The sequence below is a fragment of the Schistocerca cancellata genome, chromosome 2, assembly GCF_023864275.1.
Source record: "Schistocerca cancellata isolate TAMUIC-IGC-003103 chromosome 2, iqSchCanc2.1, whole genome shotgun sequence".
Classification (NCBI taxonomy): Eukaryota; Metazoa; Arthropoda; class Insecta; order Orthoptera; family Acrididae; genus Schistocerca; species Schistocerca cancellata.
This window is the reverse complement of record NC_064627.1, coordinates 951,938,044-951,948,043: the sequence shown is the minus strand read 5'-3', so window position 1 is coordinate 951,948,043 and position 10,000 is coordinate 951,938,044. Positions and strand designations below refer to the sequence as shown.

At 48.2% G+C, this 10,000-nt stretch overlaps 17 non-coding genes across 17 annotated transcripts; 9 read left to right on the top strand and 8 right to left on the bottom strand.

The window, feature by feature from the left end:
* The first annotated feature begins 312 nt into the window (after positions 1 to 312).
* On the top strand, positions 313 to 384 carry Trnap-ugg (transfer RNA proline (anticodon UGG)). Its single transcript has one exon. It is a non-coding gene; the product is annotated as a tRNA-Pro (tRNA).
* Positions 385 to 860: 476 nt separating this feature from the next.
* Positions 861 to 932, bottom strand: Trnaq-uug (transfer RNA glutamine (anticodon UUG)). Its single transcript has one exon. It is a non-coding gene; the product is annotated as a tRNA-Gln (tRNA).
* Positions 933 to 1,489: 557 nt separating this feature from the next.
* Positions 1,490 to 1,561, top strand: Trnap-ugg (transfer RNA proline (anticodon UGG)). Its single transcript has one exon. It is a non-coding gene; the product is annotated as a tRNA-Pro (tRNA).
* A 506-nt stretch (positions 1,562 to 2,067) lies between these two features.
* Trnaq-uug (transfer RNA glutamine (anticodon UUG)) lies at positions 2,068 to 2,139 on the bottom strand. Its single transcript has one exon. It is a non-coding gene; the product is annotated as a tRNA-Gln (tRNA).
* Positions 2,140 to 2,696: 557 nt separating this feature from the next.
* Positions 2,697 to 2,768, top strand: Trnap-ugg (transfer RNA proline (anticodon UGG)). The gene has a single exon. It is a non-coding gene; the product is annotated as a tRNA-Pro (tRNA).
* A 476-nt stretch (positions 2,769 to 3,244) lies between these two features.
* Positions 3,245 to 3,316, bottom strand: Trnaq-uug (transfer RNA glutamine (anticodon UUG)). The gene has a single exon. It is a non-coding gene; the product is annotated as a tRNA-Gln (tRNA).
* Positions 3,317 to 3,873: 557 nt separating this feature from the next.
* Trnap-ugg (transfer RNA proline (anticodon UGG)) lies at positions 3,874 to 3,945 on the top strand. The gene has a single exon. It is a non-coding gene; the product is annotated as a tRNA-Pro (tRNA).
* Positions 3,946 to 4,421: 476 nt separating this feature from the next.
* Trnaq-uug (transfer RNA glutamine (anticodon UUG)) lies at positions 4,422 to 4,493 on the bottom strand. The gene has a single exon. It is a non-coding gene; the product is annotated as a tRNA-Gln (tRNA).
* Positions 4,494 to 5,050: 557 nt separating this feature from the next.
* On the top strand, positions 5,051 to 5,122 carry Trnap-ugg (transfer RNA proline (anticodon UGG)). Its single transcript has one exon. It is a non-coding gene; the product is annotated as a tRNA-Pro (tRNA).
* Positions 5,123 to 5,628: 506 nt separating this feature from the next.
* Trnaq-uug (transfer RNA glutamine (anticodon UUG)) lies at positions 5,629 to 5,700 on the bottom strand. The gene has a single exon. It is a non-coding gene; the product is annotated as a tRNA-Gln (tRNA).
* A 557-nt stretch (positions 5,701 to 6,257) lies between these two features.
* On the top strand, positions 6,258 to 6,329 carry Trnap-ugg (transfer RNA proline (anticodon UGG)). Its single transcript has one exon. It is a non-coding gene; the product is annotated as a tRNA-Pro (tRNA).
* Positions 6,330 to 6,805: 476 nt separating this feature from the next.
* On the bottom strand, positions 6,806 to 6,877 carry Trnaq-uug (transfer RNA glutamine (anticodon UUG)). The gene has a single exon. It is a non-coding gene; the product is annotated as a tRNA-Gln (tRNA).
* Positions 6,878 to 7,434: 557 nt separating this feature from the next.
* On the top strand, positions 7,435 to 7,507 carry Trnap-ugg (transfer RNA proline (anticodon UGG)). The gene has a single exon. It is a non-coding gene; the product is annotated as a tRNA-Pro (tRNA).
* Positions 7,508 to 8,012: 505 nt separating this feature from the next.
* On the bottom strand, positions 8,013 to 8,084 carry Trnaq-uug (transfer RNA glutamine (anticodon UUG)). Its single transcript has one exon. It is a non-coding gene; the product is annotated as a tRNA-Gln (tRNA).
* A 557-nt stretch (positions 8,085 to 8,641) lies between these two features.
* Positions 8,642 to 8,713, top strand: Trnap-ugg (transfer RNA proline (anticodon UGG)). Its single transcript has one exon. It is a non-coding gene; the product is annotated as a tRNA-Pro (tRNA).
* Positions 8,714 to 9,189: 476 nt separating this feature from the next.
* Positions 9,190 to 9,261, bottom strand: Trnaq-uug (transfer RNA glutamine (anticodon UUG)). Its single transcript has one exon. It is a non-coding gene; the product is annotated as a tRNA-Gln (tRNA).
* Positions 9,262 to 9,818: 557 nt separating this feature from the next.
* On the top strand, positions 9,819 to 9,890 carry Trnap-ugg (transfer RNA proline (anticodon UGG)). Its single transcript has one exon. It is a non-coding gene; the product is annotated as a tRNA-Pro (tRNA).
* The last annotated feature ends 110 nt before the right edge of the window (positions 9,891 to 10,000 follow it).

The window sequence follows — 10,000 nt, the reverse complement described above, 5'->3', positions numbered from 1 at the left end:
GCTGGAAGCAGCCTAGCTATGGAAACAGCTATGGACACAGAGTACTGTCGAAAACTGCGTGCTGACACAGAACGCTACGTAGTGGGCGGATAGTGCGTGACACGATAACATTTGCACTTCACACGGTCGACATACTGACACACAACTCTAGCAGCTCTTTGAGCATTCACATACACTGGTGTTCAGCACAGCTCATGTTGTGGGTGTCGGATTAAGAAAGCTCTTTGAGAATATCGTCCAGATTGTATGCTGCAACTAGCAAGTGCGGCAAGATGTCAGTAGGTGGCGGGGTGCAGACGTGCTTCCTTGTGCGGCCTGTTGGTCTAGGGGTATGATTCCTGCTTTGGGTGCAGGAGGTCCCGGGTTCAAATCCCGGACAGGCCCTACTTTTCACTTTCGCGACAACCAAACACTACGATAAACTTGCGAGTTTCTGAATGTAAGCCATGCAACAGGACAAACTGCATGTGAGCCACCGGTCCAAGAGACTGGCAAGTGCGTCATGTGGAAAGCAATCTACGTGGCAGGATTAAGCCGTCTTCGCTCACTTATATCTATACGTAAAGACTGGCACGTACAGCGATTCTTTTCGTTTCCCAGGAACTAGTACATCGCATGCACGTTTGTAAAATGCATGCGCATGCAGCACCCAAAACGGAGAGATGTCTTTCCTGCTGGGAGAAACAGCTGAGGGCGTCTTCTCGCAGTTGAACCCCTTACGTTCCGTTATTAATCCTAGTATCAAAAGCATAAGCATTTGGAGCGTCCCCCATTCACGTGTGGACTGCTATTAACATGCATATACAATTCCAACTACCGGCTCTTACACATTTCTAGAAACGAGCGCAAAACACAGCGTCAGGTTCCACCGAGACTCGAACTCGGATCGCTGGATTCAAAGTCCAGAGTGCTAACCATTACACCATGGAACCGGATGCCTGTAGCGGTCTTCAATTCAGTAGCATCATGTCATTAAGCCAATAAGATGCGATGTTATTTCATGTAGCGTCCTCAGGAAGTGTTTGCGTGGCAAATGAAGCAACCAGGTAGGCTGAAAGTGGAAGGTGCACCTTCGAATGTAGCAAGAATTCTTGCCAGTATTCGTACATCAAGTGATGTCGAAGGCTCAGGTAATCAAAATCGCGCAACGGCCACTTTCGTATGGTGCATGCATTGTGCTGGAAGCAGCCTAGCTATGGAAACAGCTATGGACACAGAGTACTGTCGAAAACTGCGTGCTGACACAGAACGCTACGTAGTGGGCGGATAGTGCGTGACACGATAACATTTGCACTTCACACGGTCGAAATACTGACACACAACTCTAGCAGCTCTTTGAGCATTCACATACACTGGTGTTCAGCACAGCTCATGTTGTGGGTGTCGGATTAAGAAAGCTCTTTGAGAATATCGTCCAGATTGTATGCTGCAACTAGCAAGTGCGGCAAGATGTCAGTAGGTGGCGGGGTGCAGACGTGCTTCCTTGTGCGGCCTGTTGGTCTAGGGGTATGATTCCTGCTTTGGGTGTAGGAGGTCCTGGGTTCAAATCCCGGACAGGCCCTACTTTTCACTTTCGTGACAACCAAACACTACGATAAACTTGCGAGTTTCTGAAAGTAAGCCATGCAACAGGACAAACTGCATGTGAGCCACCGGCCCAAGAGACTGGCAAGTGCGTCATGTGGAAAGCAATCTACGTGGCAGGATTAAGCCGTCTTCGCTCACTTATATCTATACGTAAAGACTGGCACGTACAGCGATTCTATTCGTTTCCCAGGAACTAGTACATCGCATGCACGTTTGTAAAATGCATGCGCATGCAGCACCCAAAACGGAGAGATGTCTTTCCTGCTGGGAGAAACAGCTGAGGGCGTCTTCTCGCAGTTGAACCCCTTACGTTCCGTTATTAATCCTAGTATCAAAAGCATAAGCATTTGGAGCGTCCCCCATTCACGTGTGGACTGCTATTAACAATTTGCGTTACATGATCCTAGCTAAAATTCTGCATATACAATTCCAACTACCGGCTCTTACACATTTCTAGAAACGAGCGCAAAACACAGCGTCAGGTTCCACCGAGACTCGAACTCGAATCGCTGGATTCAAAGTCCAGAGTGCTAACCATTACACCATGGAACCGGATGCCTGCAGCGGTCTTCAATTCAGTAGCATCATGTCATTAAGCCAATAAGATGAGATGTTATTTCATGTAGCGTCCTCATGAAGTGTTTGCGTGGCAAATGAAGCAACCAGGTAGGCTGAAAGTGGAAGGTGCACCTTCGAATGTAGCAAGAATTCTTGCCAGTATTCGTACATCAAGTGATGTCGAAGGCTCAGGTAATCAAAATCGCGCAACGGCCACTTTCGTATGGTGCATGCATTGTGCTGGAAGCAGCCTAGCTATGGAAACAGCTATGGACACAGAGTACTGTCGAAAACTGCGTGCTGACACAGAACGCTACGTAGTGGGCGGATAGTGCGTGACACGATAACATTTGCACTTCACACGGTCGAAATACTGACACACAACTCTAGCAGCTCTTTGAGCATTCACATACACTGGTGTTCAGCACAGCTCATGTTGTGGGTGTCGGATTAAGAAAGCTCTTTGAGAATATCGTCCAGATTGTATGCTGCAACTAGCAAGTGCGGCAAGATGTCAGTAGGTGGCGGGGTGCAGACGTGCTTCCTTGTGCGGCCTGTTGGTCTAGGGGTATGATTCCTGCTTTGGGTGCAGGAGGTCCCGGGTTCAAATCCCGGACAGGCCCTACTTTTCACTTTCGCGACAACCAAACACTACGATAAACTTGCGAGTTTCTGAATGTAAGCCATGCAACAGGACAAACTGCATGTGAGCCACCGGTCCAAGAGACTGGCAAGTGCGTCATGTGGAAAGCAATCTACGTGGCAGGATTAAGCCGTCTTCGCTCACTTATATCTATACGTAAAGACTGGCACGTACAGCGATTCTATTCGTTTCCCAGGAACTAGTACATCGCATGCACGTTTGTAAAATGCATGCGCATGCAGCACCAAAAACGGAGAGATGTCTTTCCTGCTGGGAGAAACAGCTGAGGGCGTCTTCTCGCAGTTGAACCCCTTACGTTCCGTTATTAATCCTAGTATCAAAAGCATAAGCATTTGGAGCGTCCCCCATTCACGTGTGGACTGCTATTAACATGCATATACAATTCCAACTACCGGCTCTTACACATTTCTAGAAACGAGCGCAAAACACAGCGTCAGGTTCCACCGAGACTCGAACTCGGATCGCTGGATTCAAAGTCCAGAGTGCTAACCATTACACCATGGAACCGGATGCCTGCAGCGGTCTTCAATTCAGTAGCATCATGTCATTAAGCCAATAAGATGAGATGTTATTTCATGTAGCGTCCTCAAGAAGTGTTTGCGTGGCAAATGAAGCAACCAGGTAGGCTGAAAGTGGAAGGTGCACCTTCGAATGTAGCAAGAATTCTTGCCAGTATTCGTACATCAAGTGATGTCGAAGGCTCAGGTAATCAAAATCGCGCAACGGCCACTTTCGTATGGTGCATGCATTGTGCTGGAAGCAGCCTAGCTATGGAAACAGCTATGGACACAGAGTACTGTCGAAAACTGCGTGCTGACACAGAACGCTACGTAGTGGGCGGATAGTGCGTGACACGATAACATTTGCACTTCACACGGTCGACATACTGACACACAACTCTAGCAGCTCTTTGAGCATTCACATACACTGGTGTTCAGCACAGCTCATGTTGTGGGTGTCGGATTAAGAAAGCTCTTTGAGAATATCGTCCAGATTGTATGCTGCAACTAGCAAGTGCGGCAAGATGTCAGTAGGTGGCGGGGTGCAGACGTGCTTCCTTGTGCGGCCTGTTGGTCTAGGGGTATGATTCCTGCTTTGGGTGCAGGAGGTCCCGGGTTCAAATCCCGGACAGGCCCTACTTTTCACTTTCGTGACAACCAAACACTACGATAAACTTGCGAGTTTCTGAATGTAAGCAATGCAACAGGACAAACTGCATGTGAGCCACCGGTCCAAGAGACTGGCAAGTGCGTCATGTGGAAAGCAATCTACGTGGCAGGATTAAGCCGTCTTCGCTCACTTATATCTATACGTAAAGACTGGCACGTACAGCGATTCTATTCGTTTCCCAGGAACTAGTACATCGCATGCACGTTTGTAAAATGCATGCGCATGCAGCACCCAAAACGGAGAGATGTCTTTCCTGCTGGGAGAAACAGCTGAGGGCGTCTTCTCGCAGTTGAACCCCTTACGTTCCGTTATTAATCCTAGTATCAAAAGCATAAGCATTTGGAGCGTCCCCCATTCACGTGTGGACTGCTATTAACATGCATATACAATTCCAACTACCGGCTCTTACACATTTCTAGAAACGAGCACAAAACACAGCGTCAGGTTCCACCGAGACTCGAACTCGGATCGCTGGATTCAAAGTCCAGAGTGCTAACCATTACACCATGGAACCGGATGCCTGTAGCGGTCTTCAATTCAGTAGCATCATGTCATTAAGCCAATAAGATGCGATGTTATTTCATGTAGCGTCCTCAGGAAGTGTTTGCGTGGCAAATGAAGCAACCAGGTAGGCTGAAAGTGGAAGGTGCACCTTCGAATGTAGCAAGAATTCTTGCCAGTATTCGTACATAAAGTGATGTCGAAGGCTCAGGTAATCAAAATCGCGCAACGGCCACTTTCGTATGGTGCATGCATTGTGCTGGAAGCAGCCTAGCTATGGAAACAGCTATGGACACAGAGTACTGTCGAAAACTGCGTGCTGACACAGAACGCTACGTAGTGGGCGGATAGTGCGTGACACGATAACATTTGCACTTCACACGGTCGAAATACTGACACACAACTCTAGCAGCTCTTTGAGCATTCACATACACTGGTGTTCAGCACAGCTCATGTTGTGGGTGTCGGATTAAGAAAGCTCTTTGAGAATATGGTCCAGATTGTATGCTGCAACTAGCAAGTGCGGCAAGATGTCAGTAGGTGGCGGGGTGCAGACGTGCTTCCTTGTGCGGCTTGTTGGTCTAGGGGTATGATTCCTGCTTTGGGTGCAGGAGGTCCTGGGTTCAAATCCCGGACGGGCCCTACTTTTCACTTTCGCGACAACCAAACACTACGATAAACTTGCGAGTTTCTGAAAGTAAGCCATGCAACAGGACAAACTGCATGTGAGCCACCGGCCCAAGAGACTGGCAAGTGCATCATGTGGAAAGCAATCTACGTGGCAGGATTAAGCCGTCTTCGCTCACTTATATCTATACGTAAAGACTGGCACGTACAGCGATTCTATTCGTTTCTCAGGAACTAGTACATCGCATGCACGTTTGTAAAATGCATGCGCATGCAGCACCCAAAACGGAGAGATGTCTTTCCTGCTGGGAGAAACAGCTGAGGGCGTCTTCTCGCAGTTGAACCCCTTACGTTCCGTTATTAATCCTAGTATCAAAAGCATAAGCATTTGGAGCGTCCCCCATTCACGTGTGGACTGCTATTAACAATTTGCGTTACATGATCCTAGCTAAAATTCTGCATATACAATTCCAACTACCGGCTCTTACACATTTCTAGAAACGAGCGCAAAACACAGCGTCAGGTTCCACCGAGACTCGAACTCGGATCGCTGGATTCAAAGTCCAGAGTGCTAACCATTACACCATGGAACCGGATGCCTGCAGCGGTCTTCAATTCAGTAGCATCATGTCATTAAGCCAATAAGATGAGATGTTATTTCATGTAGCGTCCTCAAGAAGTGTTTGCGTGGCAAATGAAGCAACCAGGTAGGCTGAAAGTGGAAGGTGCACCTTCGAATGTAGCAAGAATTCTTGCCAGTATTCGTACATCAAGTGATGTCGAAGGCTCAGGTAATCAAAATCGCGCAACGGCCACTTTCGTATGGTGCATGCATTGTGCTGGAAGCAGCCTAGCTATGGAAACAGCTATGGACACAGAGTACTGTCGAAAACTGCGTGCTGACACAGAACGCTACGTAGTGGGCGGATAGTGCGTGACACGATAACATTTGCACTTCACACGGTCGACATACTGACACACAACTCTAGCAGCTCTTTGAGCATTCACATACACTGGTGTTCAGCACAGCTCATGTTGTGGGTGTCGGATTAAGAAAGCTCTTTGAGAATATCGTCCAGATTGTATGCTGCAACTAGCAAGTGCGGCAAGATGTCAGTAGGTGGCGGGGTGCAGACGTGCTTCCTTGTGCGGCCTGTTGGTCTAGGGGTATGATTCCTGCTTTGGGTGCAGGAGGTCCCGGGTTCAAATCCCGGACAGGCCCTACTTTTCACTTTCGTGACAACCAAACACTACGATAAACTTGCGAGTTTCTGAATGTAAGCAATGCAACAGGACAAACTGCATGTGAGCCACCGGTCCAAGAGACTGGCAAGTGCGTCATGTGGAAAGCAATCTACGTGGCAGGATTAAGCCGTCTTCGCTCACTTATATCTATACGTAAAGACTGGCACGTACAGCGATTCTATTCGTTTCCCAGGAACTAGTACATCGCATGCACGTTTGTAAAATGCATGCGCATGCAGCACCCAAAACGGAGAGATGTCTTTCCTGCTGGGAGAAACAGCTGAGGGCGTCTTCTCGCAGTTGAACCCCTTACGTTCCGTTATTAATCCTAGTATCAAAAGCATAAGCATTTGGAGCGTCCCCCATTCACGTGTGGACTGCTATTAACATGCATATACAATTCCAACTACCGGCTCTTACACATTTCTAGAAACGAGCACAAAACACAGCGTCAGGTTCCACCGAGACTCGAACTCGGATCGCTGGATTCAAAGTCCAGAGTGCTAACCATTACACCATGGAACCGGATGCCTGTAGCGGTCTTCAATTCAGTAGCATCATGTCATTAAGCCAATAAGATGCGATGTTATTTCATGTAGCGTCCTCAGGAAGTGTTTGCGTGGCAAATGAAGCAACCAGGTAGGCTGAAAGTGGAAGGTGCACCTTCGAATGTAGCAAGAATTCTTGCCAGTATTCGTACATAAAGTGATGTCGAAGGCTCAGGTAATCAAAATCGCGCAACGGCCACTTTCGTATGGTGCATGCATTGTGCTGGAAGCAGCCTAGCTATGGAAACAGCTATGGACACAGAGTACTGTCGAAAACTGCGTGCTGACACAGAACGCTACGTAGTGGGCGGATAGTGCGTGACACGATAACATTTGCACTTCACACGGTCGAAATACTGACACACAACTCTAGCAGCTCTTTGAGCATTCACATACACTGGTGTTCAGCACAGCTCATGTTGTGGGTGTCGGATTAAGAAAGCTCTTTGAGAATATGGTCCAGATTGTATGCTGCAACTAGCAAGTGCGGCAAGATGTCAGTAGGTGGCGGGGTGCAGACGTGCTTCCTTGTGCGGCCTGTTGGTCTAGGGGTATGATTCCTGCTTTGGGTGCAGGAGGTCCTGGGTTCAAATCCCGGACAGGACCTACTTTTCACTTTCGCGACAACCAAACACTACGATAAACTTGCGAGTTTCTGAAAGTAAGCCATGCAACAGGACAAACTGCATGTGAGCCACCGGCCCAAGAGACTGGCAAGTGCGTCATGTGGAAAGCAATCTATGTGGCAGGATTAAGCCGTCTTCGCTCACTTATATCTATACGTAAAGACTGGCACGTACAGCGATTCTATTCGTTTCCCAGGAACTAGTACATCGCATGCACGTTTGTAAAATGCATGCGCATGCAGCACCCAAAACGGAGAGATGTCTTTCCTGCTGGGAGAAACAGCTGAGGGCGTCTTCTCGCAGTTGAACCCCTTACGTTCCGTTATTAATCCTAGTATCAAAAGCATAAGCATTTGGAGCGTCCCCCATTCACGTGTGGACTGCTATTAACAATTTGCGTTACATGATCCTAGCTAAAATTCTGCATATACAATTCCAACTACCGGCTCTTACACATTTCTAGAAACGAGCGCAAAACACAGCGTCAGGTTCCACCGAGACTCGAACTCGGATCGCTGGATTCAAAGTCCAGAGTGCTAACCATTACACCATGGAACCGGATGCCTGCAGCGGTCTTCAATTCAGTAGCATCATGTCATTAAGCCAATAAGATGAGATGTTATTTCATGTAGCGTCCTCAAGAAGTGTTTGCGTGGCAAATGAAGCAACCAGGTAGGCTGAAAGTGGAAGGTGCACCTTCGAATGTAGCAAGAATTCTTGCCAGTATTCGTACATCAAGTGATGTCGAAGGCTCAGGTAATCAAAATCGCGCAACGGCCACTTTCGTATGGTGCATGCATTGTGCTGGAAGCAGCCTAGCTATGGAAACAGCTATGGACACAGAGTACTGTCGAAAACTGCGTGCTGACACAGAACGCTACGTAGTGGGCGGATAGTGCGTGACACGATAACATTTGCACTTCACACGGTCGACATACTGACACACAACTCTAGCAGCTCTTTGAGCATTCACATACACTGGTGTTCAGCACAGCTCATGTTGTGGGTGTCGGATTAAGAAAGCTCTTTGAGAATATCGTCCAGATTGTATGCTGCAACTAGCAAGTGCGGCAAGATGTCAGTAGGTGGCGGGGTGCAGACGTGCTTCCTTGTGCGGCCTGTTGGTCTAGGGGTATGATTCCTGCTTTGGGTGCAGGAGGTCCCGGGTTCAAATCCCGGACAGGCCCTACTTTTCACTTTCGCGACAACCAAACACTACGATAAACTTGCGAGTTTCTGAATGTAAGCCATGCAACAGGACAAACTGCATGTGAGCCACCGGTCCAAGAGACTGGCAAGTGCGTCATGTGGAAAGCAATCTACGTGGCAGGATTAAGCCGTCTTCGCTCACTTATATCTATACGTAAAGACTGGCACGTACAGCGATTCTATTCGTTTCCCAGGAACTAGTACATCGCATGCACGTTTGTAAAATGCATGCGCATGCAGCACCCAAAACGGAGAGATGTCTTTCCTGCTGGGAGAAACAGCTGAGGGCGTCTTCTCGCAGTTGAACCCCTTACGTTCCGTTATTAATCCTAGTATCAAAAGCATAAGCATTTGGAGCGTCCCCCATTCACGTGTGGACTGCTATTAACATGCATATACAATTCCAACTACCGGCTCTTACACATTTCTAGAAACGAGCGCAAAACACAGCGTCAGGTTCCACCGAGCCTCGAACTCGGATCGCTGGATTCAAAGTCCAGAGTGCTAACCATTACACCATGGAACCGGATGCCTGTAGCGGTCTTCAATTCAGTAGCATCATGTCATTAAGCCAATAAGATGCGATGTTATTTCATGTAGCGTCCTCAGGAAGTGTTTGCGTGGCAAATGAAGCAACCAGGTAGGCTGAAAGTGGAAGGTGCACCTTCGAATGTAGCAAGAATTCTTGCCAGTATTCGTACATAAAGTGATGTCGAAGGCTCAGGTAATCAAAATCGCGCAACGGCCACTTTCGTAAGGTGCATGCATTGTGCTGGAAGCAGCCTAGCTATGGAAACAGCTATGGACACAGAGTACTGTCGAAAACTGCGTGCTGACACAGAACGCTACGTAGTGGGCGGATAGTGCGTGACACGATAACATTTGCACTTCACACGGTCGAAATACTGACACACAACTCTAGCAGCTCTTTGAGCATTCACATACACTGGTGTTCAGCACAGCTCATGTTGTGGGTGTCGGATTAAGAAAGCTCTTTGAGAATATGGTCCAGATTGTATGCTGCAACTAGCAAGTGCGGCAAGATGTCAGTAGGTGGCGGGGTGCAGACGTGCTTCCTTGTGCGGCCTGTTGGTCTAGGGGTATGATTCCTGCTTTGGGTGCAGGAGGTCCTGGGTTCAAATCCCGGACAGGCCCTACTTTTCACTTTCGCGACAACCAAACACTACGATAAACTTGCGAGTTTCTGAAAGTAAGCCATGCAACAGGACAAACTGCATGTGAGCCACCGGCCCAAGAGACTGGCA